At 44.6% G+C, this 24,441-nt stretch overlaps 1 protein-coding gene and 1 pseudogene across 2 annotated transcripts in view; one reads left to right on the forward strand and one right to left on the reverse strand.

Moving 5' to 3' along the window:
• Window positions 1–24,441, reverse strand: part of OPHN1 (oligophrenin 1) — a 721,258-nt gene that overhangs the window by 590,562 nt on the left and 106,255 nt on the right. The window lies entirely within an intron of this gene.
• On the forward strand, window positions 2,542–4,099 carry LOC128577663 (chromodomain Y-like protein; annotated as a pseudogene).

Here is a 24,441-nt window from a genome sequence, read left to right on the forward strand (position 1 = left end):
ATTCCTCCAAAGCTGAGACTGCAACCCAGAGTCACTGATTCACTAGGATTGGACAGAGATCAGCTGAATACAAAACAGAGCCACCTACCCCCACTACATCAAGCAGGCCTCTAGAGTCACAGACTGTAGTACTGTACAGGTCCTTTGCAAAATTGTAGAGGAAAAGCTGCAGTCACCAGTCCCAGTTCCATGGTGAAGGGCTGGTCAACCACAACCCCAGAAGTATCCAATCCAATTTCACCTTACCTGCCCATCTAGCTAAACAGTGAAAAACAATCATGGGATGGAATCAGTAGAAAAACTCTGGCAATATGAATAATCAGAACAGTTCAACTCCCCTAAGGAATGACAAACCAGCCCAACCACAGGATTCCATCCACAAATAGATGGCTGAGATGTCAGAAATCGAATTTAGAATTTGGATCCTGTATCTAGCTAAACTGAGTTTCATTTATGATGGAGAAACTAAATACTTTAATGACATTCACATGCTGAAGAAATTTGTCATAACTAAACCAGCTCTCCAGCATATTCTCAGACCCATCCTCCATAATGACCAGCACAATCCTCCACCACATAAGTAAACTCACTCTGAAACTTTTCATCAAATTCCAACTTCCACAGCAGCGAAAGGATTAAAAATTTCCACTGGTATTTCAAAAAACTCGATACTCAACATCCTACCAGGCCTATCAATAGTCTCAATTAATGCGAATGGCTTAAATTGTCCTCTAAAGAGGCACAGGCTGCATGACTAAATACAAAAACTCAGGCCAGATATCTGCTGCATACAAGAATCTCATCTTAAAAAAAAAAAAAAAAGAATCTCAGCTTACCTTAAAAGATAAATATAGACTCAGGGTGAAGGGATGGTCATCTAAATTCCAGGCAAATGGAAAGCAGAAAAAAGCAGGTGTTGCAATTTTATTTGCAGATACAATAGGCTTTAAACCAACAAAGTAAGGAAAAACATACCATGCTCATGGCTGGGAAGTATCAACTTTGTCAAAATGTCTATACTACCCAACACAATATACAAATTTAATGCAATCCCTATTAAAGCTCCATTGTCATACTTTAAAGATCTCGAAAAAATAATACATTTTATATGGAATCAGAAAAAACCTCAAATAGCAAAGACATTACTCAGAAATAGAAACAAAGCAGGAGGAATTACACTACCAGACCTCAGACTACACTATAAATCGGTAGTGATCAAAAGACATGGTACTAGCACAGAAAAAGAGAGGTAGATGTATAGAACAGAATAGAGAACCAAGAGATGAACCCAGCTACTTACCGTTATTTGATCTTTGACAAGCCAATTAAAAACATTCAGTGGGGAAAAGATTCGCTATTTAACAAATGGGGCTGGGTGAACTGGCTGGCAACCTCTAGAAGCCTGAAACTAGACCCACACCTTTCACCTTTAACTAAGATAGACTCTCACTGGATTAAAGATTTAAACTTAAGACATGAAACTATACAAATACTAGAAGAAAGTGCAGGGAAAACTATTGAAGGAATTAGCAGGGGCGAATATTTTATGAGGAGGACACACCCTCCCCCACCCCCGGGCAATTGAAGCAGCATCAAAAATACACTACTGGGACATGATCAAACTAAAAAGCTTCTGCGCAGCCAAAAACATAGTAAGTAAAGCAAGCAGACAGCCCTCAGAATGGGAGGAGATATTTGCAGCTTATGTCTTTGACAAAGGTTTAACAACCAGAATCCACAGAGAACTCAAATGTATTAGCAAGTAAAGAACAAGTGATCCCATCTCAGGCTGGGCAAGGGACTTGAAGAGAAACTTCTCTGAAGAAGACAGGTACACGGCCTACAGACACATGAAAAACTGCTCATCATCCTTAATCATCAGAGAAATGCAAATCAAAACTACTTTGAGATACCATCTAACTCCAGGAAAATTAGCCCATATCACAAAATCCCAAAACCAGAGATGTTGGCGTGGATGTGGAGAAAAGGGAACACTTCTACATTGCTGGTGGTAATGCAAACTAACACAGTCTTTTCGGAAAGATATTTGGAGAATACTTAGAGATCTAAAAATAAACCTGCCATTCCATGGTATATATATATCCAGAAGACCAAAAATCACATTATAACAAAGATATTTGTACCAGAATGTTTATTGTAGCCCAATTCATAATAGCTAAGTCATAGAAGATGCCCAAGTGCCCATCGACCCAAGAATGGACCAATAAATTGTGGTATATGTACACCATGGAATATTATACAGCATTAAAGAAAGATGGAGACTTTACCTCTTTCATGTTTACATGGATGGAGCTGGAACATATTCTTCTTAGCAAAGTTATCTCAAGAATGAAAGAAAAAGTATCCAATGTACTCAGCCCTACTACGAAACTAATTTATTACTTTCATATGAAAGCTATAACCCAATTGTAACCTAAGAATATGGGGAAAGGGGAAAAGGAGGGGAGGGGAGGGGGGACGATGGATGGAGGGAGGGTAATTGGTGGGACCACACCTACAGTGCATCTTACAAGGGTACATGTGAAACTTACTAAATGTAGAATATAAATGTCTTAACACAATAACTAAGAAAATGCCAGGAAGGCTATGTTAACCAGTTCGATAAAAATATTTCAAATTGTATATAAAACCAGCACATTGTACCTCATGATTGCATTAATGTACACAGCTATGATTTAATAAAAAAAATCATTTGACAACAAAAAGAACAGGACCTCAGTGGACATCTTTCAGAAGAGAACCCCAAGAAATTGAACCCTGTCGAGAAGACACAGTGGCACCCGAGGTGACAGCAGAGAAGCTGGCTCTCGTCTTTCAGAAGAGAGCCCCAAGAAATTGGACCCTGTCAAGAAGATACAGTGGCACTTAGGTGACAACAGAGAAGCTGGTCAGAGCTCTTCTGGGCCCCAGTGCAGAGTGGGCCAGGATGGGGAGCAGGCCCTGGATATACCCACCATCCCTCAGGTGTCTGGCCCTGTAACTGCAGCCATGGCCACCAGATTAGGCGTGAATGGGAAAGATACATCTCCATTCATGGATGCATTAACAGCCAATGGAACAACCAACATACAGACATTTGCTACAGGAGTGATAGTCAGGAAAAGGAAATTTATTGACAACAGCCTTTTGACAAGCGGTTGTGCTTCTGTGTGAGGCAAACAGAGAGTGCCTACAGATACAGAGATATTGTCATCGGGAAGCAAAATGGCTTCACCCACATCTTGTTATCCACAAAATCATCAGAGAATACCTCTCTATATCCAGAGGTAATAACAGAAGTCCAGAGTGCTCTGATCACAGCAGCTGCTGACAACAGCAAGCTGGTTCTGCTCAGCGCAGTTGGCAGTGTTTTTTGTTGGGTCTTGACTTTATTTATTTTATGTGGAATTTAACAGATGACAGAAAAAAAGAAAGCACTAAAATGGCGGACGCTATAAGAAACTTCATAAATACTTTCATTCAGTTTAAGAAGCCCATTATTGTAGCAGTCAATGGGCCCAGCCATTGGACTAGGAGCATCCATATTGCCTCTTTGTGATGTGATTTGGGCTAACAAAAAGGCTTGCTTTCAAACACCCTAGACTACCTTCAGACAGATTTCAGATGGCTGTTCTACCATTATGTTTCCGAAGATTATGGAAGGAGCATCTGCAAATGAAATATAGCTTAGCGGGTGGAAGCTGACTGCACAGGAGGCGTGTAGCAAGGGCCTAGTCTCGCAGGTGTTTTGGCCCAGGACCTTCACCCAAGAAGTCATGGTTGGAATTAAGGAGCTTGCCTCGTTTAATCCAGTTATGCTCGAGGAACCCAAAGCTCTTGTGCACTGTAACATGAAGATGGAGCTGGAAAAGGCCGACGAGAGGGAATGTGAAGTACTGAAGAAAATCTGGGGCTCTGCCCAGGGGATGGACTCCATCTATGTTAAAGTACTTGCAGAGAAAGATCAATGAGTTTGGGCTGCCTGCCAATGAAAATGGAATTGGCTCCGAGTTGCCCTACTTCATCCTCACAGCCTGAAACAAGTTCACCCATCACTCATGCTTGGAAACAGGACTGGAAACATCCAAGCTATCTATTAATCAAGAAGTTTTTAAGTATTGTAACTTTAAAATAAATAACTACAAAGCTTCTTTGTCCAAATGTCGTTGTTTTATACTTATATACACACAAGTATAAAAGTATAATGTGAGCACCAGAATGCTCTGGGAAGCTCTTGTTTTTGTTTTCTTTGGCTAGAACTGTGTATAAGACAGCTGTGTTTTACTGCTTTTGGATGACGAAAAGGTCTGGAGTAATATTTGTTTTCCTCCTAATACACAGAATCTAAGGAAGTATTAGCCAGCCTCACTGTCCCTACTCCAAATAGAGATTAAGGAAAGATCTGATACTTTGCCTTTGTCTCCAAGAAGGTACAAATACATCAGATGGAAAATTCTAAATCAGAAGTAAGAATTTTCTTTTAAAATACATATTTCTTTTATTTTTTTTTTGAAACAGAATCTCACTATGTTGCCCTCAGTAGAGTGTTGTGACATCACAGCTCACAGCAACCTCAAATTCTTGGGCTTAAGTGATTTTCTTGCCTCAGCCTTCTAAGTAGCTGGGACTACAGGCACCCACCACAATGCCTGGCTATTTTTTGTTGCAGTTGACATTGTTGATTTAGCTAACCTTGGACCAGGCTAGAACCCACCACCCTCGATCTATGTGGCTGGTGCCATAACCACTGCGTTATAGGTGCCAAGCCTAGAATACGTATTTCTGATGAAAAATCCACTGACAAGCAGACCCCTAAACCAGACCTACCTATCTCTAGGATTCATGCTCAGATATCAATTGATTGCCCCATTTTAAAATAGGTCCAGTTAACATGAAGGAACGACTGTCTCTAGAAGAAAGCTTGTTTTGCAGTATTAGTGAATTAGGTCTACTGGGTTATAAATAGTTTTTCTAACCCTTTTGAAAAGTAACTACATAAGTTCTTCTTGTTGCTGGGTGAGAAATACTACTTTATATATAGTTTTGGTTTTCTATTTGCAGATATGATTGATGTATTACACCAAAATATTTTTATATTTATAAAGTGCAATTTTTAGGTTCCCTTAGAATATATTTTATTTAATAAGTTAAAATTCTTTTGGCACACTATTAAATGAGGAAACTCCTTTCAAAGAAAAGAAAAAAACTACCTTATACTTGACATTTAATGTTCTTGGTCTCTACTTTTATGTCTATATAACATACTGAGTACAGTATGGTGTCCCAAAGTTCCCTGTGTGAATAGACACATGCATTCCTTTCAGGAGCAGGTACTGATTCCATACTACATATGCCTATTATAAGTTAAGCTTCTGAGCTTGCAATCACATTGAATGTATGAAAAGCAAAATAAAATAAAAAACTTATTTCTGTACAGTTTTGAAGCTTATACTTAGAACTGACCACTTCCCAGCCACATGGAGAGCTGTACAGTGTATAAAAATGCCTTTACCTTGGACTGACTGGTATAATGTTTTTGCATCTGTGGGACCTACATTTTTGTTCAGTAGTTTGAACTATATATAAACTGTACAATCTGTAAAGTTTTTATAGAATATTCAGCTATGAAACTGGTTAAAAATAAATAAATAAATATTAGATGGGTTCCGGCAGCCTCATGGGTGCCAGCTGCCTCATGACCCCCATGAGATGGGTGCAAGCAGCCTCATGGGTGCCAGCTGCCTCATCACCCCCATAAGATGGATCCTGTGGCCTCACAACGGATCAGTCCGGATCGGGCCAGAACAGAACAAGTTAAAAACTAATAGGCCAAGTACTGTCATGATGAGAGTTAACAAGCTAAGTGCTATGACAAATTGTTTTACTTATTCTCTAATTGCCAGATCTGCTTGATGTGTTGCCAGATCTGCTTTATGTGACCTTTATGTTACCTATCTGCTAATCTGCTAAATTGCAAGGTTTGCTTCTACAAAAGGGGTCATCGTGACCCTGCGCTTGCATTTTGTTTCTTTTGCCAACTTTCAACCCACCTGTTTGTCCCTTTGCCAACTCTCACTAGAAAAACCCCAACTTCAGACCCCTCAATGCTCTCTCACTTAGTCTACCTTAGACTTTGCTGAGACAGCCCCGCAGTAAATAAAAGACTCCTTTTGAACTTCTAATTTGAGTTGGTGATCCTTATCTCATCCCATAACAATAAATAAAAAAAAAATGTTTTTAAAAATAGTTAATGGTGCAGAAATCAATAGACCTGGGTTTAGTCATTGTGTATCCTTTGGGAAAGTCAACTGGCTTTTGGTCCAATTTATTCTTGTGGTAAAATAAGGATAATGATGCCTATGTGCCCTATCTTTTTTCCAGAATTGTTCCAAATACAAAGCATAATGATGATACCTACATGGAAGACTTGGAAAAAGCAAAAGCTTTAGAGTCAAATACGTAGATTTAAATCCACCGTTCTACCACTTACATGAACGAAATGGTCACTAACCCCATTTTAAGCCTCAGTGTTTCCATCTGTAAAATGGGAGCAACAATATATACCTCAATGGAACATTATGAAAGTAAAATGAAACGATGCCTGGGCAGTGCCTGTGGCTCAAAGGAGTAGGGCACTGGCCTCATATACCGGAGGTGGCAAGTTCAAACCCGGCCCCGGCCAAAAACTACAAAAAAAAAAAAAAAGAAAAGAAACGATCCTATAAGAAATCCCTATACAATTTATCATGCTTGGTAACATGCCAGAAGAGATAAGAGATACAAACCATATGCTCCTCTCCAAATGATGCCACAAATTTGGCTTAACAATACCTTCTGAATGTTTTATATTATAAATTAGGTAAAACAATACAAAACTATCCAAGTGGGAAAATAACAAAAATATTTTTATAGTATAATGGGCAATAAAATACTAATACAGTAATGTCCTACTTTTCAAGTATTATCAGATAAGAGGCCATTAGAAAAAGTTTACTCTCTCTTTTTTTTTGAGGCAGAGTCTCACTATGTCGCCCTCAGTAGTGTGCCATGACGTCACAGTTCACAGCAACCTCAAACTCTTGGGCTTAGCAATTCTCTTGCCTCAGCCTCCCAAGCACCCAGGACAACAGGCGCCCATCACAATGCCCAGCTATTTTTTTGTTGCAGATGTTACTATTCAGCAGGCCTGGGCCGGGTTTGAACCCACCTACCTTGGTGTATGTGGCTGGCGCCCTAACCACTGAGCTACGGGCACTGAGCCTCTTTTTTTTCTTTTTTTCCCAAGACACAGTCTCACTCTGTTGCCCTGGTAAAGTGCTATAACATCATAGCTCACAGCAACCTTAAATTCTCAGGCTTGAGCTATCCTCTTGCCTCTACCTCCCGAGTAGTTGGGACTACAGGGGCCTGCCACAATGCCTGGCTAGTTTTTTTCTTCTATTTATAGTAGAGATGGGGGCTCACCCTTGCTCAGGGGTGGTCTCAGACTCCTCAGTTCAAGCAATCCAAGCAATTGGACTTACCTTTCAATTTAAATAAAGTTTATCCCTTCAAACACTGAGAACTCTTACAATTTAACAATTTTAACTGAAAGCTAACATTTAATTTCCTACCTTCTTACATGATTTTTTTTTTTTTTTTTTTGTAGAGACAGAGTTTCACTTTATTGCCCTCGGTAGAGTGCCGTGGCCTCACACAGCTCACAGCAACCTCCAACTCCTGGGCTTAAGCGATTCTCTTGCCTCAGCCTCCCGAGTAGCTGGGACTACAGGCTTACATGATTTTTAAATGACTCAATTTTATCATTGTAACACTATCAATCTAAGGCTGTCATATAGTTGAGGAACATCCAGGTATGTGGGACTACTGAGTCCAACATAAAATAAAACCAAAGCACAATGCTTTATAGACCTTTATCTGTTCCTTCAGATATTTTCAGGCTCCACTCCCACTTCAACTGTATTTCTTTTCCATATCAAAGTTCTATTTCTAGACTCTTCCCCACTTCACCTCCACACCCCTAGCTTTTTTTTTTTTCTTTTTAAATAGTCTCAATCTGTTGCCCTAGGTAGAGTGAAGTGGCATCATAGCTCACAGCAATCTCCAGCTCAGGTTCAAGCGATGCTCTGGCCTCAGTTTTAATATTTTTAGTAGAGACGGGGGTCTCACTTTTTTGCTCAGACTGACTTGAACTCATGGGCTCAAGCAATCCACCGCCTTAGCCTCCCAGAGTGCTAGGATTATAGGCATGAGCCACCGCGTCCAGCCCACACCCCTAGTTTTTGCTTCTAAATTTCTGAGAAGTAGAAACCACATCCAAATCTCAATGATGAGCTGATAAAGGACAACATCCTCTCCCATGGAATGGAGTATCCAGTGAAAACCACTTTAGCTATTTAGAGACTTTTTTATGAAGCCAACCACCAGACTCCCGGTTTTATTCTGCATATTGAGATTATTAGAAAACTGACCTTAAGTCAGGCACAGTGTCTCACACCTGTAATCCTAACACTCTGGGAGGCCAAGGCAGGTAGATTGCATGAGCTCAGGAGTTCAAGAGCAGCCTGAGCATAGTGAGACCCCCCACCTCTACTAAAAATAGAAAAACTAGCTGCTTGTTGTGGCAGGCATCTGGAGTCCCAGCTACTCAGGAGGGTGAGGCAAGAGGATCACTTGAGCCCAAAAGTTTAAGGTTGCTGTGAGCTATGATGCCATAGTACTCTACCCCAGGGAAACTGAATAAAATTCTGTCTCAAAAAAAAAAAAAAAGAAAAAGAAAACTGGCCTTAAAATGTGTAGTGGTATTACTATTATGAGACAATGATAGCAGTGACAAGATTCTAATCATTACATGTGTTAAATTAAATATTCTAATTAGCAACTTACCTACAGGCTTATAATTAAGAAATAAAACCAGAGAAACAAAATTACTTGATATATACTATGTTCTTTTTTATTTTTATTTTTATTTTTGAGACAGGTTCTTCTCTGTCAGGTAGGCTGGAGTGTCATGGCATCATCATAGTTCACAAACAACCTCAAACTCCTGAGTTCAAGTGTTCCTCCTACCTCAGCCTCCTCAGTAGCAGGGACTACAAGCACACACAACCACATCCAGCTAATTTTTTTTTTTTGTATTTTTAGTAGAGACAAGGTCTCCATCTTATTCAGGCTGGTCTCCTAAGCTTAAGTGATCTTCCCACCTTGGCAGTCCAGAGGGCTAAGATTGCAGACACAAGCGACTGTGCCTGGTCTATGCGTTAAGTCTCAATTAATCAACATTCACTACAGGCATACAGCACTTAATAAGAAAGAACTTTCACTTCCATGATCTCACTTGATTCTTACAATAATCTTGTGAGGTGAACAGGGTAGTTGTTCTTAATCCTGTTTCACACAGAAGGAAACTGAGACTCTACACAGAGTTCTCAACCTGTGGGTCGTGATCCCTTTGGGGGTCAAACAACCCTTTCACAGGGGTCGTCTAAGACATTCTGCATATCAGATATTTACATTACAATTCATAACAGTAGCAAAATTACAGTTATAAAGTAGCAACAAAAATAATTTTATGGTTGGGGGTCACCACAACATGAGGAACCGTATTAAAGGGTCTCAGCATCAGGAAGGTTGAGAACCACTGCTCTATAAGATGAACTGTATTTAAGATTATATGGTTAGCAAAGATTTGGGACTAGAATCCTAGTTCTATGAATCCTAAGCCAGTGCTCATTCTGCTGGCCACACCAACTTTCATGAACTCATTGGAGCATCTTCATAAGTACAATATCTCTGGAGAGGACAGCGCCTGTGGCTCAGTGAGTAGTGCGCCAGCCCCATATACCGAGGGTGGCAGGTTCAAACCCAGCCCCGGCCAAACTGCAACAAAAAAATAGCCAGGCGTTGTGGCCGGTGCCTGTAGTCCCAGCTACTCAGGAGGCTGAGGCAAGAGAATGGCTTAAGCCCAAGAATTTGAGGTTGCTGTGAGCTATAACACTACAGCACTCTACTGAGAGTGACAAAGTGTCTCTAAAAAAAAAAAAAGTGTTTGAAGTAGATGCGGCACCCTAGCTCAGTGGGTAGGGCACCAGCCCTATACACCCAGGCTGGCGGGTTCGAACCCAGCTGGGTCCAGCTAGACAACAATGACAACTGCAACAACAAAAAAAAATAGCCGGGCATTGGCTTGGCACCTGTAGCTCAAGAGGCTAAGGTGCCAGCCACATGCACTGGAGCTGGCGGGTTCAAATTCAGCCCGGGCCTGCTAAACAACAATGACAACTACAACCAAAAAAAGAAAAAAAAGCTAGGCGTTGTGGCGGGCACTTATAATCCCAGCAACTTGGGAGGCTGAGGCAAGAAAATCGCTTAAGCCCAAGAGTTGGAGGTTGCTGTGAGCTGTGACACCATTGTACTCTACCTAGGGCAACAGCCTGAGACCCTGTCTCAAAAAAAAAAAAGGTAGCTGGGCGTTGTGGTGGGCGCCCGTAGTCCCAGCTACTTGGGAGGCTGAGGCAGGAAAATCACTTCAATCCAAGAGTTTGAGGTTGCTGTGAGTTGTGACACCATGGCACTCTACCGAAGGTGACATAGTAAGACTCTGTCTCAAAAAAAAAAAAAAAAGTTTGTGTTTTTTTTTTGTTGTTGTTTTTTTTGAGACACAGCCTCAAGCTGTCGCCCTAGGTAGAGTGCCAGAGCATCACAGCTCACAGCAACCTCCAACTCCTGGGCTCAAGCGATTCTCCTGCCTCCGCCTCCCAAGTAGCTGGGACTACAGGTGCCTGCCACAACGCCCGGCTATTTTTTGGTTGTAGCCATCATTGTTGTTTGGCAGGCCGGGCTGGATGTGAACCCTCCAGCTCAGGTGTATGTGGCTGGCGCCTTAGCCGCTTGAGCCACAGGCGCAGAGCCAAAAAAAAAAAAAAAATGTTTAAAGTGGAAATGTTTATATTATATATAATAGTTTAAAAATTATTGACTCAGTGCCTGTAGCTCAGGGGCCAGGGCAACAGCCACATGCACCTGAGCTGGCCAGTTTGAACCCAGCCTGGGCCTGCCAAACAACAATGTCAACTACAACCAAAAAATAGCCGGGATTGGGGCAGGTGCCTATAATCCCAGCAATTTGGGAGGCTGAAGCAAGAGAATTACTTAAGCCCACGAGTTTGAGGTTGCTGTGAGCTGTGATGCTACAGCACTTTACTGAGGGCGACATAGTGAGACTCTATCTTAAAAAAAAATTATTTATTAGACTCTATTAAATATATTCTCTTTCCTGCCCCAATATGGAGAGTGGATAATAGAAGGCTATTTTATAAAGTGAAAAAAACTTGTCTGAGACAGTACATTAAAAAAAAAAAAATACTAGGCCTATGTCAGCTAGCATCTCATGCCTGGGATGTAAAAAGGAAAGAATGCAACTAAGTATGGATTTTCACATGAAAATATTTAATATATTGTCCAGTATTAATCTTGTGAGCATTTCTTAATTTATACTATTTTCAGAAGCACTTTAAAAGTCAGATCAGAAATAAAAATTCCTGGGTTCCACCCCCACATTGGCCAAGGTTCCCTATAATCACAAAGAGCTGCTACACTGACTCAAAGCCAGACAAGGAGCAAAGGGAAAAGAAAGACAAGTCAAGTCAAATAGTTTGCTATCAAATGTGAAATTATTCCTCTTCAACTTGTGTAGGCCCAGGATGTAATAGACCCTGTTTATGTATTTATTCTGTGGTTTCTAATTACTTCTCTAACTAGGGGATAGTGAGAAATTCAAAAAGAGGCCAGCTTTCTAGAGAAAAAGGATGTCTGCATATTCTGTCAGAGGAGTTCTAAGCACATCTCCATTAATGTATACTGTGGCTGTGTCATAATAACCAACATGAAGGTAATCAATGCCAAATTTCTGGGGACAGTAGACAGATTTAAAGATTCGGTACTGGTGAAGACAACATACTCTCTACATTCACATCCTCTTATTACTGTTACTGTGCTTTTCTTTTAAGCCAACCATAAAACCCATGCCATGACCACCTATCCTTCCCCACACATCCCCATACAGATCACTTTGTTCGATCTCAGCTATTATGAAACAGGCATAAAAGGGATTCTCTCTATTTGTTTCAATTTTAATAACTAAGAAATCCTAGATAAAACATCATACCTTGAATTGCTTCATGGCACTCTAAGTGCATCTTTATCCACTCCCGTAATTTAGGTAGAAGCAGCTGGTAAGGGGGGAGGAAGTCTCTTTACAGTATACTGCACAATATTCATGGGACAAGAGGAAAGAAAGACAGCCTGGAAAGGGATGGACCAAGGCAGCAGCAGACCAGGCCCCCATTATTGACAAGGACACTGTCTCTGGGGTTTTTCTTCTTTTTTTTTTTTTGGAAATAGAGTCTCCCTGTCACCCTGGGTAGAGTGCCCTGGAACCCTAGCTCACAGCTACCTCAAACTCTTGAGCTCAAGTGATCCTCTTTCCTTAGCCTCCAGAGTAGCTAGGACCGCAGGTGCTCGACGCAACACCCAGAGAGTTTTTCTATTTTTAGTAGAGATGGCATCTTGCTCTTGCTCAGGCTGGTCTCCAACTCTAGAGCTCAAGCAATCTATCCATCTCAGCCACCCAGAGTGCTATGATTACAGGTGTGAGCCACCATGCTCAGGCCAAACACTGTCTCTGTTAATCCTTAGATAAGCCACTTAACTGTTCTATGTCTTAATTTATCTACCACAAAATAGGTTTTTATTATTCATCTGGATAAAATACTTAAAGAATAATGAGGACCAGTGAGGACCAGGCACCATGTTATATAATTTGACCAGAGCTAAAGATTATTCCCTTTCTTAGTTCCAGTAGAACCACAATGAAGCTATAACACAACACTCAAGGGCACTACAAATAACAATGCTAATCTTGGACTGTGTAAGGGCTCTCCCCTGGGGTGGGGTGGACACAATCCTAATCTTTCTTAAATGGTTATTGTAGAAAAGGAAACAGGATGGGGCACCAATGCCTTCTTGGTGAGGCTGCTTTTATATGCTATCCCCAAAGGCTTGGTTTTTGTTTTGTTTTAAGACACAGTCTTACTCAGTCACCCTCAGTCGAGTGCCATGGCGTCATCAGAGGTCACAGCAGCCTCAAGTTCTTGGGCTCAAGGGATCCTCTTTGCCTCAGCCTTCCCAGTAGGTGGGACTACAGGCACCCACCACAATGCCCAGCTAGTTTTTTTCTGTTTTTTTTTTTTTTCTATTTTTAGTAGAGATGGGGGTCTCACTCTTGCTCAAGCTGGTCTCAAACTTCTGAGCTCAAGCAATCCACTCACTTCAGGCTTCTACAGTGGTAGGATTACAGGAGTGAGCCACTGTGCCAGGCCAACAAAATAATTTCTTTTTTTATCTTCTTTCTTTTTTTTTGAGACAGAGTCTCACTATGTCACCATTGGTAGAGCGTTGTGACATCACAGCTCACAGCAACCTCAAGCTCTTGGGATTAAGTGATTCTCTTGCCTCAGCCTCCCAAGTACCCTGTTTCCCTGAAAATAAGACATCCTCCAAAAATAAGACCTACTTACAGGAAAGATAAGACGTCCCCTGAAAATAAGACCTAGTACATCTTTGGGAGCACACCTTAAAATAAGACACTGTCTTATTTTCAGGGAAACAGGGTAGCTGGGACTACAGTTGCTGCCACAACACCAAGCTATTTTTTTGTTGCAGTTGTCTTCGTTATTTAGCTGGCCCAGGCCAGGTTCGAACTGCCACCCTCGGTGCATGTGGCCAGTGCTATAACCACTGTACTACGGGTGCCAAGCCCAACAAACTAATTTCTAATGATCCCAAAAGGAAGGAAAGTTATCAGTGAAAGACATCCACAAGGCAACAACCTAACTCCATTCTTTCTCTAGCTCTCAACAGTCTTCACTGATTTAGGTGCCTGGAAAACAGAGGGCTTGACTCCATGACCTCCTAGAATGCCTTCCATTACTATAATTCTGATTCTCTTTGTCCTACTTACACAAGGGAACCTATGATTATTCTCTAAAGCTAGGTTTTAGAAGCCAGATCACTCCATTTTAGAAAAGGTACCATAAATAGCATGAGATTCCATCTTACAATAGTTACACTTTTAAAATTCCTATTAAATCACTATTGTAAGATGGAATCTCATGGACCACACCTATGGAGCATATTGCAAGGGCACAAATCAAATCTGTCGAGTGTAGAACATAAATGTCTTAACACAACAATCAAGTAAATGAGACGAAAGCTATGTTGATTGGTTTGATGTAAGCACGTCAGATTGTATAAAAAAATCAACACATTATACCCCACATATGCATAAATGTATTCATGATCTATGTGTATATGACTTAATAAAAAATAAAATAAAATAAATCATACTAAAATAATCACACTGAAATGATAAGATCATACCAATCAATCAGAAGGAATAAATAAGAACCAGGGAAGTTAACGGTGCTCCTAGTCATAATTTTTTTTTTCTTTAGACCTCAGTGAAACCCACTGGAGAAAGCAAGACTAGGAGGTGGTAATTTCTGTGGTTCCATTCTGTAGCCTTTACTAGCTGGTATATTACATCATTGTTAAGTATAAAGGGAACTGCAGTCTGGCAGGCCCCTTTAACGAACCACAAGTTCCTAAACCTGTCAAAGAGAGCAAAGTTATTCTCAAAGGTAGAAGGTACAAACCACTTGGAAGTAAAGCCTGTGGGTATCCATTCTTTTTTTTTTTTTTTTTTGAAACAGAGGCTCACTTTATCGCCATCAGTAGAGTGCCATGGCGTCACACAGCTCACAGAACCTCCAGCTCTTAGGCTTAGGTGATTCTCTTGCCTCAGCCTCCCGAGTAGCTGGGACTATAGGCGCCCGCCACAACGCCCAGATATTTTTTTGTTGCAGTTTCGCGGGGGCCAGGTTCGATCCCACCACCCTTGGTATGCGGGACCAGTGCCCTACCCACTGAGCCACAGGCACCACCCCTGGGTATCCATTCTATTAACATTTCTCCAGGCCTGGCGGGGTGGCTCAAGCCTGTAATCCTAGTACTCTGGGAGGCCGAGGTGGGTGAATTGCCTGAGTTCATGGATTCCAGACCAACCTGAGCAAGAGCAAGACCCCCATCTCTAAAACTACCCCAGCATTGAGGTGGGCACCTATAGTCCCAGCTACTCGGGAGGCTGAGGCAAGGGGATCACTTAAGCCCAAGAGTTGGAGTTTGCTATGAACTATGACACCGGGGCACTCTACCAAGGGCGACAAAGTGAGACTCAAAAAAAAAAAAAGAAAGAAAGAAAGAAAATAAAAGAAAAGAGAAGAAAAACATTCTACTTCTCACCATTAGAAAATAATGGTGAAGGCTGGACACGGTGGTTCATGCCTATAATCCCAGCACTTGGGAGGCCAAGATGGGTGCATTGCCTGAGCTCAGGAGTTCAAGACCAGAGCAGGAACAAGACCCCATCTCTAAAAATAGCTGAGCGTTGTGGTGGGCACCTGTAGTCCCAGGTACTAGGGAGGCAAAGGCAAGAGAATCGCTTGAGCCCAGGAGTTTGAGGTTGCTGTGAGCTATGACACCACAGCACTCTACTGAGGATGACAAATTAAGACACTGTCTCAAAAAAAAAAAAAGAGAGAGAGAGAGAAAATAATGGTGGTGAAAGAAAGTATTACCATGAGAATGTGACCACCTCTCACCCCCTACCATAGGAATGTGACCACCTCTCACCCCCTACCATAGGAATGTGACCACCTCTCACCCCCTACCATGAGAATGTGACCTTTTGTAACTGTTCCAGGAGATAGCCCCAAGCTGAAGCAGATAAAAGGGCTAAGCAAATGTTTAACTGTTAAGCAAATGTTTAACTGTTAATCTTGTCTTAAGACAGTTGAGTAATGAACCAGAGTTCTTCTTATATAGAAAGCCCCTGTTATGTCTGCTTCCCCTTCCTACTTTATGGTTAAAGCCCCTGCTATGTCTGCTACTCCTGCCTACTTTGTGGTTTTTGCCTTTATAAGCTTCTAAAATCTGCTGTTCGGGGCTTAACTCCTCTGCTCCTGAGAGAGTCACGAGCTAAGCCCCAGCATGCTGGAATAAAAACCCTTTTGCTGATTGCATCAAGTGTCGTCTCTTGCGGTTGATTGGGGGTCGCTGTGGCCCAGGACAGAGTGGGGGTCTTGTCCCAAGTCTTTCATTTGGAGGCTCGTCCGGGAGATAACGACCACCCCTCACCTGCAGAGTCGACCTTGGAGGTAAGAAAGGGGTACCCCGAAAACTGTCTAGTCTGTGTCTTCAGTCCTTTGGTTTGACTTTGTGTGCGCGCTTTCAATTTCGCAGCCGTTCGGCACCTCGTGAGAGTGGCCGGACAGTGGTCGGTAGACGTGCCCGGAGGACCACAGGCTGAAACCCTGGGGTACGCCCCAGGAATTGAGGAGAACCAGGGATGCCTGGTTGTCTTCTGCTGTAAGGGCGCTGATCGAGTCCGGTTGTTCGATCAAAAATTACGGGAAACGCGCCCGTCTGATTCTGTTATAGGCTTGTGAAGGACCAAATGTGGTAGGTGGGTCCTTGTATCTGTAATATTTCTGTTATTCCTGTTATTTGTGTTTCTGACATATCCACTGATGATGGGACAGACTGTGACAACCCCTCTGAGTTTAACTATAGATCATTGGACTGAAGTGAAGAGAAGAGGTCGTGATCTGTCAGTAGAGGTTAAAAAAGGTCCATGGCAGACTTTCTGCTCCTCGGAGTGGCCTACTTTTAATGTTGGGTGGCCCTTAGGAGGAACCTTTGACTTATCTCTTATTTTTGCTATTAAAGAGATTGTTTTTCAGAGAGGACCGGGAGCCCATCTGGATCAACAACCTTACATCATAGTCTGGCAGGACCTGGTGCAGAATCCGCCCCCCTGGGTTCGGCCGTGGACTGCCACATCCAGGCCCCCGTCTAATCCTCGGGTGCTCGCTGTCCAATCTTCCGGTCCCAGACAAGGGGGCGACAGCTCGGACCCCCCTAAGAAGATCTACCCGGAAATCCAGACTGATCATCTTCTCCTTGACCCTCCACCCCCTCCTCCCCCATACCCTCCCGCCTTGGCTCCTGTCAGGGGGCAGGGAGCACCAGCATCGCCGGATCCGGCGATTGCCCCCTCTGCACCCCCGGGGGAACCTTCACTGGGGCCCTCACAAGGTACCAGGAGTCACCACCGGGGAGGAATGTCTCCCGACACTACTGTTGCCCTACCCCAGAGGGCATACGGCCCCCCGCCGGTGGCAACAGATGAGGGACCACCTCCTCTCCAGCCCCTCCAGTACTGGCCATTTTCTTCCGCAGACCTGTATAACTGGAAAACTAATCACCCCCCTTTTTCAGAAGACCCCCAACGCCTGACTGGGCTGGTAGAGTCCCTGATGTTCTCTCATCAGCCCACATGGGATGACTGCCAGCAGCTCATACAGACTCTCTTCACTACTGAAGAGAGGGAGAGGATTTTACTAGAAGCTAGGAAGAATGTACTTGGGGCGGACGGGCATCCTACCCAGCTCCCCAACATCATCGAGGCTGCCTTTCCCCTCTCCAGACCTGACTGGGACTTCAACACGGCAGAAGGTAGGGAGCAACTGTCAGTCTATTGCCAGGCTCTAGTGGCTGGCCTCCGTGGGGCGGCAAGATGCCCCACTAATTTGGCTAAGGTAAGAGACGTAATACAGGGGGCCACGGAACCCCCCTCCGTGTTTCTTGAGCGTCTGATGGAAGCTTTTAGGCGTTACACCCCATTTGACCCTGCCTCTGAAGGACAGAGGGCTTCCGTGGCTATGACTTTCAATCGGCAGTCAGCTGTAGACATTAAAAGAAAGCTGCAGAGGATTGAAGGATTGCAGGACTATACCTTGCAGGATTTAGTTAAGGAAGCTGAGAAAGTATACCATAAAAGAGAAACTGAGGAAGAAAAAGAGCAGAGAAAGGAGAAAGAGAGAGAGGAAAGGGAAAATAACAGAGACCGAAGACAGAAGAAAAACTTAACACGGATTTTGGCCGCAGTAGTAGGGGAGAAGAGCCAGGAACAAACCCAAGGTAGAACTAAGAAGTCAGGTAGCCTGGGCAACCGCTTCCCATTAGATAAAGATCAATGTGCCTACTGTAAGGAAAAGGGGCACTGGACCAGGGAATGTCCTAAAAAAAAGAAGAAAGAACTCTCCAAGAAAGTACTGGCCTTAGAGGAAGAAGAAGATTAGCGAGGACGGGGCTCGGAACCCCTCCCCGAGCCTAGGGTAATACTTAAGGTGGAGGGGAAGCCAGTTGAGTTCCTAGTAGACACCGGAGCTCAACGCTCAGTCCTACTCGAACCATCAGGACCTGTCTCCATGAAAAAATCCTGGGTTGTAGGGGCCACAGGGCATCAGCAGTACTCATGGACTACCCGAAGATCAGTAGATCTGGGAGTGGGACTGGTAACCCACTCGTTCTTAATTATCCCTGAGTGCCCTGCGCCCCTCCTCGGGAGAGATTTACTCACCAAAATGGAAGCCCAAATCACTTTCACTCCTGATGGCCCAGAGGTAACCCAAAATAAGAGAGTAATAGCCCTGACCATGCGTTTGGAGGATGAACATAGACTCTTTGAAAAGCAGCGGGAGAAAGGGACTAGTCTCGTATATGACTGGCTAGAAAAATATCCCGGGGCACGGGCTGAAACTGCTGGAATGGGACTGGCCGCAGAAAGGCCGCCTATAGTCATAGAACTCAAAGCTACTTCCACTCCTGTGGCAGTGCGCCAGTATCCTATGACTAAGGAAGCTCGGGAGGAATTAGGCCTCACATTCAGCATCTCCTACAGCTGGGCATACTAGTAAAATGCCAGTCACCATGGAACACCCCCTTATTACCCGTCAAGAAACCCGGCACAGGAGACTATCGCCCTGTGCAGGACTTGAGAGAAGTAAACAAGCGGGCGCAAGACATCCACCCCACCGTGCCTAACCCTTATAATCTGCTAAACTCTCTCCCTCCAAACCATATCTGTTACACCGTCCTGGATTTGAAGGATGCCTTCTTCTGCCTCCAACTACACTCCTCTAGCCAGAACATCTTCGCATTTGAATGGAGAGACCCAGACTCTGGAACAACGGGGCAATTGACATGGACCTGACTTCCACAGGGGTTCAAGAACTCCCCAACCATCTTTGATGAAGCCCTCCACCAAGACCTAGCTCACTTTCGCGCCAGCCACCCTCAGATAACGCTCCTACAATATGTAGATGACTTACTACTAGCTGGAACAATAAAAGAAGAGTGCCATCGGGGCACAGAACTGTTGCTGGAAGAACTAGCCCGCTTAGGATATCGAGCCTCCGCCAAGAAAGCCCAGATCTGCCAGAAAGAGGTAACGTACCTGGGTTACACCCTAACAGGAGGGCAGAGATGGTTAACAGAAGCCAGGAAGCATACTGTGACTCAGATTCCAGTTCCCTGCTCGCCCCGCCAGGTGCGAGAATTCTTAGGGACTGCGGGGTTCTGCCGCTTATGGATACCGGGGTTTGCTACTCTGGCAGCTCCCCTCTACCCTTTGACCAAGGAAGGCACTCCCTTCGAGTGGGGTGCCAGCCAACAGCGGGCCTTTGACAACATTAAAAAGGCATTATTATCAGCCCCGGCCCTGGCTCTACCAGATGTAACAAAGCCCTTTGTCCTATACGTAGATGAGAGGAGAGGAGTGGCCCAAGGGGTGCTGATGCAGCCTTTAGGGCCATGGAAAAGACCGGTAGCATACCTCTCCAAGAAATTGGACCCTGTCGTTGGTGGTTGGCCAGCCTGTCTGAGGTCTGTCGCAGCAGTAGCGGTACTGGTAAAAGATGCAGACAAATTGACTATGGGGCAGAAGTTGACAGTCATTGCCCCCCATGCTTTAGAAAGCATCATCAGACAGCCCCCTGATTGGTGGCTGTCCAATGCCCACATGACACACTACCAGAGTCTCCTATTAAATGGAGACAGAGTCCAGTTTGGCCCGCCTGTCATCCTCAACCCGGCTACCCTACTACCTGATACCTCTGTCCAGGAGGATGTATTACACACATGCCAAGAAGTACTGGCTGAGGAGACTGGAACTCGGAGGGACCTCTGTGATCAGCCCCTGCCGGATGCCCAACTGACCTGGTTCACTGATGGGAGCAGCTCCATAATAGAAGGTAAAAGGGTGGCCGGGGCAGCGGTAGTGGACGATAAGCAGACCATCTGGGCAAGTAGTCTGCCTGAAGGGACGTCGGCCCAGAAGGCCGAGCTGGTCGCCTTGACCCAGGCCTTACGTTTGGCAGAAGGAAAAAAGGTTAACATATACACCGATAGCAGGTATGCTTTTGCTACAGCCCATGTTCATGGGGCCATTTACAGGCAGCGAGGACTGCTGACTTCAGCAGGAAAAGAAATTAAACACAAGGAAGAAATCCTAAGTCTACTGGAGGCTATTCACCTCCCTAAGAAAGTGGCCATTATCCACTGCCCTGGACATCAGAAAGGGGGGTCCAGAGTTGCCGAGGGAAACCAAAGAGCCAACCGAGAAGCTAAGCGAGCAGCTCAAAGGCTCAACATCCTGCCGCTATATGAAAACACTTTAAGGCCTAGCCTTAAAGAAATAGCACCCCCCCTTGTCAAACACTTTAAATATTCGGAGCGGGATCTCGAGAGAATGGACAGATTAGGCCTCCACTTAGAATCCCCAGAGGGGATCTGAGAAACCCCGGAAGGAAAAATCATCCTCCCTGAGGAGCAGGCGATCACCTTTCTCAGACAACTTCATAAATTAACCCATTTGGGCCCCAAGCATCTAAGAACTATTGTTCAGTCCTCCCCATACTATATTATGGAATTAAGTAAGCTCGTTAACGCAGCTGCAAAAGAGTGCAGACCTTGCCAATTAGTAAACACACAACCTAGCACATTACCTCAGGGAAAACGACTCCGAGGAGATTGCTCTGGAAGCTACTGGGAAACAGATTTCACTGAGATTAAGCCGGCCAAGTATGGATACAAGTACTTGCTGGTGTTCATAGATACTTTCTCAGGATGGGTCGAGGCTTTTCCTACAAAAAGGGAGACTGCTCAAGTTGTAACCAAAATAATATTAGAAGAGATTTTTCCAAGATTTGGGCTACCCAAGGTAATTGGATCCGACAACAGTCCCGCTTTTGTTGCCCAGGTTAATCAGGGTTTAGCCAAAATCCTGGGGCTTGAGTGGAAATTACATTGTGCTTATCGGCCCCAAAGCTCAGGGCAGGTAGAGAGGATGAATAGAACCCTAAAAGAGGCCATGACTAAATTATCCTTAGAGACTGGCATTACTGACTGGACAGTCCTCCTTCCCTTTGCCCTGTTCCATGTGCGCAACACCCCTAGCACTCTCAAGCTGATCCCCTTTTAAATCCTATATGGAACTCACCCCCCGCTCGTTGCCATGCAGCACTTCCCTTCCCCAGAATCTTACTCCTCTCAATCTCTATACACCAGATTAAAAGCCCTTGAAACTGTGCAAAAGGAGGTGTGGAGCCGGCTGATCGAGGCCTACAAGCCCGGGGATCTGCAAATACCTCACCAGTTCCAGGTTGGAGATTCGGTGTACATCCGGCGCCACCGGACAGCCAACCTTGAACCACGGTGGAAAGGACCGTACCTAGTACTGCTCACAACCCCGACCGCAGTAAAAGTTGACGGCATCGCAGCCTGGATCCACGCGTCTCATGTCAAACCAGCACCGCCGCCAGACTCCGGGTGGGAAGTGGAAAAGATGGACAACCCCCTCAAGCTCCGCATTTGCCGCAGTAGACCTGCTCCTGCTGATACAACTCCCGGTGATAAGTAGCTCCGGTCCCAACCTCCATGCCCCCCAGAGGTTAACCTGGCAGGTTCTCTCTCAAACTGGTGATGTAGTATGGAGTACTACAAAAGAGGACCCTCCTTGGACCTGGTGGCCGTCCCTCACCCCAGATATTTGCGCCTTAATAGCAGGACTAGATAATTGGGATATCTCCGATGAGACCTTTAAGGAGGTTCCATCGAGCCTTGATCACCATTTAGCAAAGCGCTCGCTTACCCAAGGCTCCACATCCCAAGGCCAGTATGTTGCAGACGCCCCTGGCTGTGGCAACTCGCCCACCCAGCACAGGATGCAACAAACGGAGTTCTATATCTGTCCCCGGGATGGGAGAACGAGAAGCCAAGCCAACAGATGTGGGGGGGTAGAAAATTTCTATTGTAAACAACGGGGATGTGAGACGACTGGGCAGGCCTTCTGGCACCCCTTCTCCTCTTGGGACTTAATAACCGTAAAGAGGAGCAGTACCGGGGCAGGGTCAAACCCCCTAAATAGTTCCTTCACAGAGAGGGGGAAACAAGCCCGAGATTGGATAAAAGGAAGAACATGGGGATTCCGTTTCTGTATGTCAGGGTGGGATAAAGGATTTACCTTCTTCATCAAATTAAAAATAGAGACCCCCATCGCTGTCCAGATAGGACCCAATATCGTACTCTCAGGACAGCAGCCGCCAGCCAGGCCGCCTATTTCCCCCCGTGTGCCCCAGACCCCGGGGAGCACCCAATTAACTGAGGCCAGCACAGCCCCGTCGCCTGCGAAACTGTCTCCCCAGGTAACATCCCCGGAGACTCCAAGCACCGGGCAGAGACTTCTTAACTTAATACAGGGGGCTTTCAATGTCCTCAATACTTCCAACCCTAATCTTACCAAATCTTGCTGGTTGTGTCTAGCCTCAGGCCCGCCCTATTATGAAGGGATCGCCTTCTCAGGTATCTTCCAAAATACCACCTCCCATAATTCCTGTGACTGGGGATCCAAGATCACCCTTACAGCAGTCTCTGGGCGAGGCATTTGCCTAGGCACGATCCACAAAATTCGCCAGCATCTGTGTAATCAGACCATTAAAAGCCCGACAAACACTACTAATTATTATCTAGTGCCCCCTAAAGGAGGATGGTGGGCTTTGAGCACCGGACTAACCCCGTGCATTTCCTCATCAGTGTTTAACTCCACTGCAGACTACTGTATCCTCGTACAGTTAATACCTAGAGTTATCTACCACGAGGCGAGTTCCTTCGAGGCAGAATTCGATCTCAGACCCCGCAGACAGAAGAGGGAACCAGTCTCTATTACCCTAGCTGTCCTGATGGGTATAGGGGTGGTGGCCAGAGTAGGAACAGGAACGGCTGCGCTTGTCCAGACCCCACAGTATCTTGAAGAACTGCGAGCAGCCATAGATGAGGACCTAAAAGCCATAGAACAATCGATCACAAAACTAGAAGAGTCACTAACATCATTATCTGAAGTAGTATTGCAGAATAGACGGGGACTCGATCTCCTGTTCCTAAAAGATGGAGGGTTATGCGCTGCACTAAGAGAAGAATGCTGTTTCTATGTAGATCACTCTGGTATGGTAAAAGACTCCATGTCTAAACTCAGGGAGAGACTAGAAAAAAGACAAAGAGACCGGGAGGCCCATCAAGGGTGGTTTGAAAGTTGGTACAGCCGATCCCCTTGGTTCACCACTCTCGTTTCCAGTTTGATAGGCTCCCTTATTATACTGCTTCTAATTCTTACCTTTGGGCCCCACATTTTTAACCATATAGTCACCTTCATCCGGGAGAGAGTGAGTGCTGTACAAGTGTTAATGCTCAGACAGCATTACCAGTCTCTCCGCCGGGACAATAGCCATGAGAATGAATACATAGAGCCAGAAGTTCCATGATTAGAACTTTCCAAAAAAACAAATGGGGGAATGAAAGAAAGTATTACCATGAGAATGTGACCACCTCTCACCCCCTACCATAGGATGTGACCACCTCTCACCCCCTACCATAGGAATGTGACCAACTCTCACCCCCTACCATGAGAATGTGACCTTTTGTAACTGTTCCAGGAGATAGCCCCGAGCTGAAGCAGATAAAAGGGCTAAGCAAATGTTTAACTGTTAAGCAAATGTTTAACTGTTAATCTTGTCTTAAGACAGTTGAGTAATGAACCAGAGTTCTTCTTATCTAGAAAGCCCCTGCTATGTCTGCTCCCCCTTCCTACTTTATGGTTAAAGCCCCTGCTATGTCTGCTCCCCCTTCCTACTTTATGGTTAAAGCCCCTGCTATGTCTGCTACTCCTGCCTACTTTGTGGTTTTTGCCTTTATAAGCTTCTAAAATCTGCTGTTCGGGGCTTAACTCCTCTGCTCCTGAGAGAGTCACGAGCTAAGCCCCAGCATGCTGGAATAAAAACCCTTTTGCTGATTGCATCAAGTGTCGTCTCTTGCGGTTGATTGGGGGTCGCTGTGGCCCAGGACAGAGTAGGGGTCTTGTCCCAAGTATTTCAGTGGTTCAAGGGAGAGACTAGAGCTACCTTCTCAGTTGTGCAAATAAGATGACAC

Source organism: Nycticebus coucang, chromosome X (genome assembly GCF_027406575.1).
Source record: "Nycticebus coucang isolate mNycCou1 chromosome X, mNycCou1.pri, whole genome shotgun sequence".
NCBI classification, from domain to species: domain Eukaryota; kingdom Metazoa; phylum Chordata; class Mammalia; order Primates; family Lorisidae; genus Nycticebus; species Nycticebus coucang.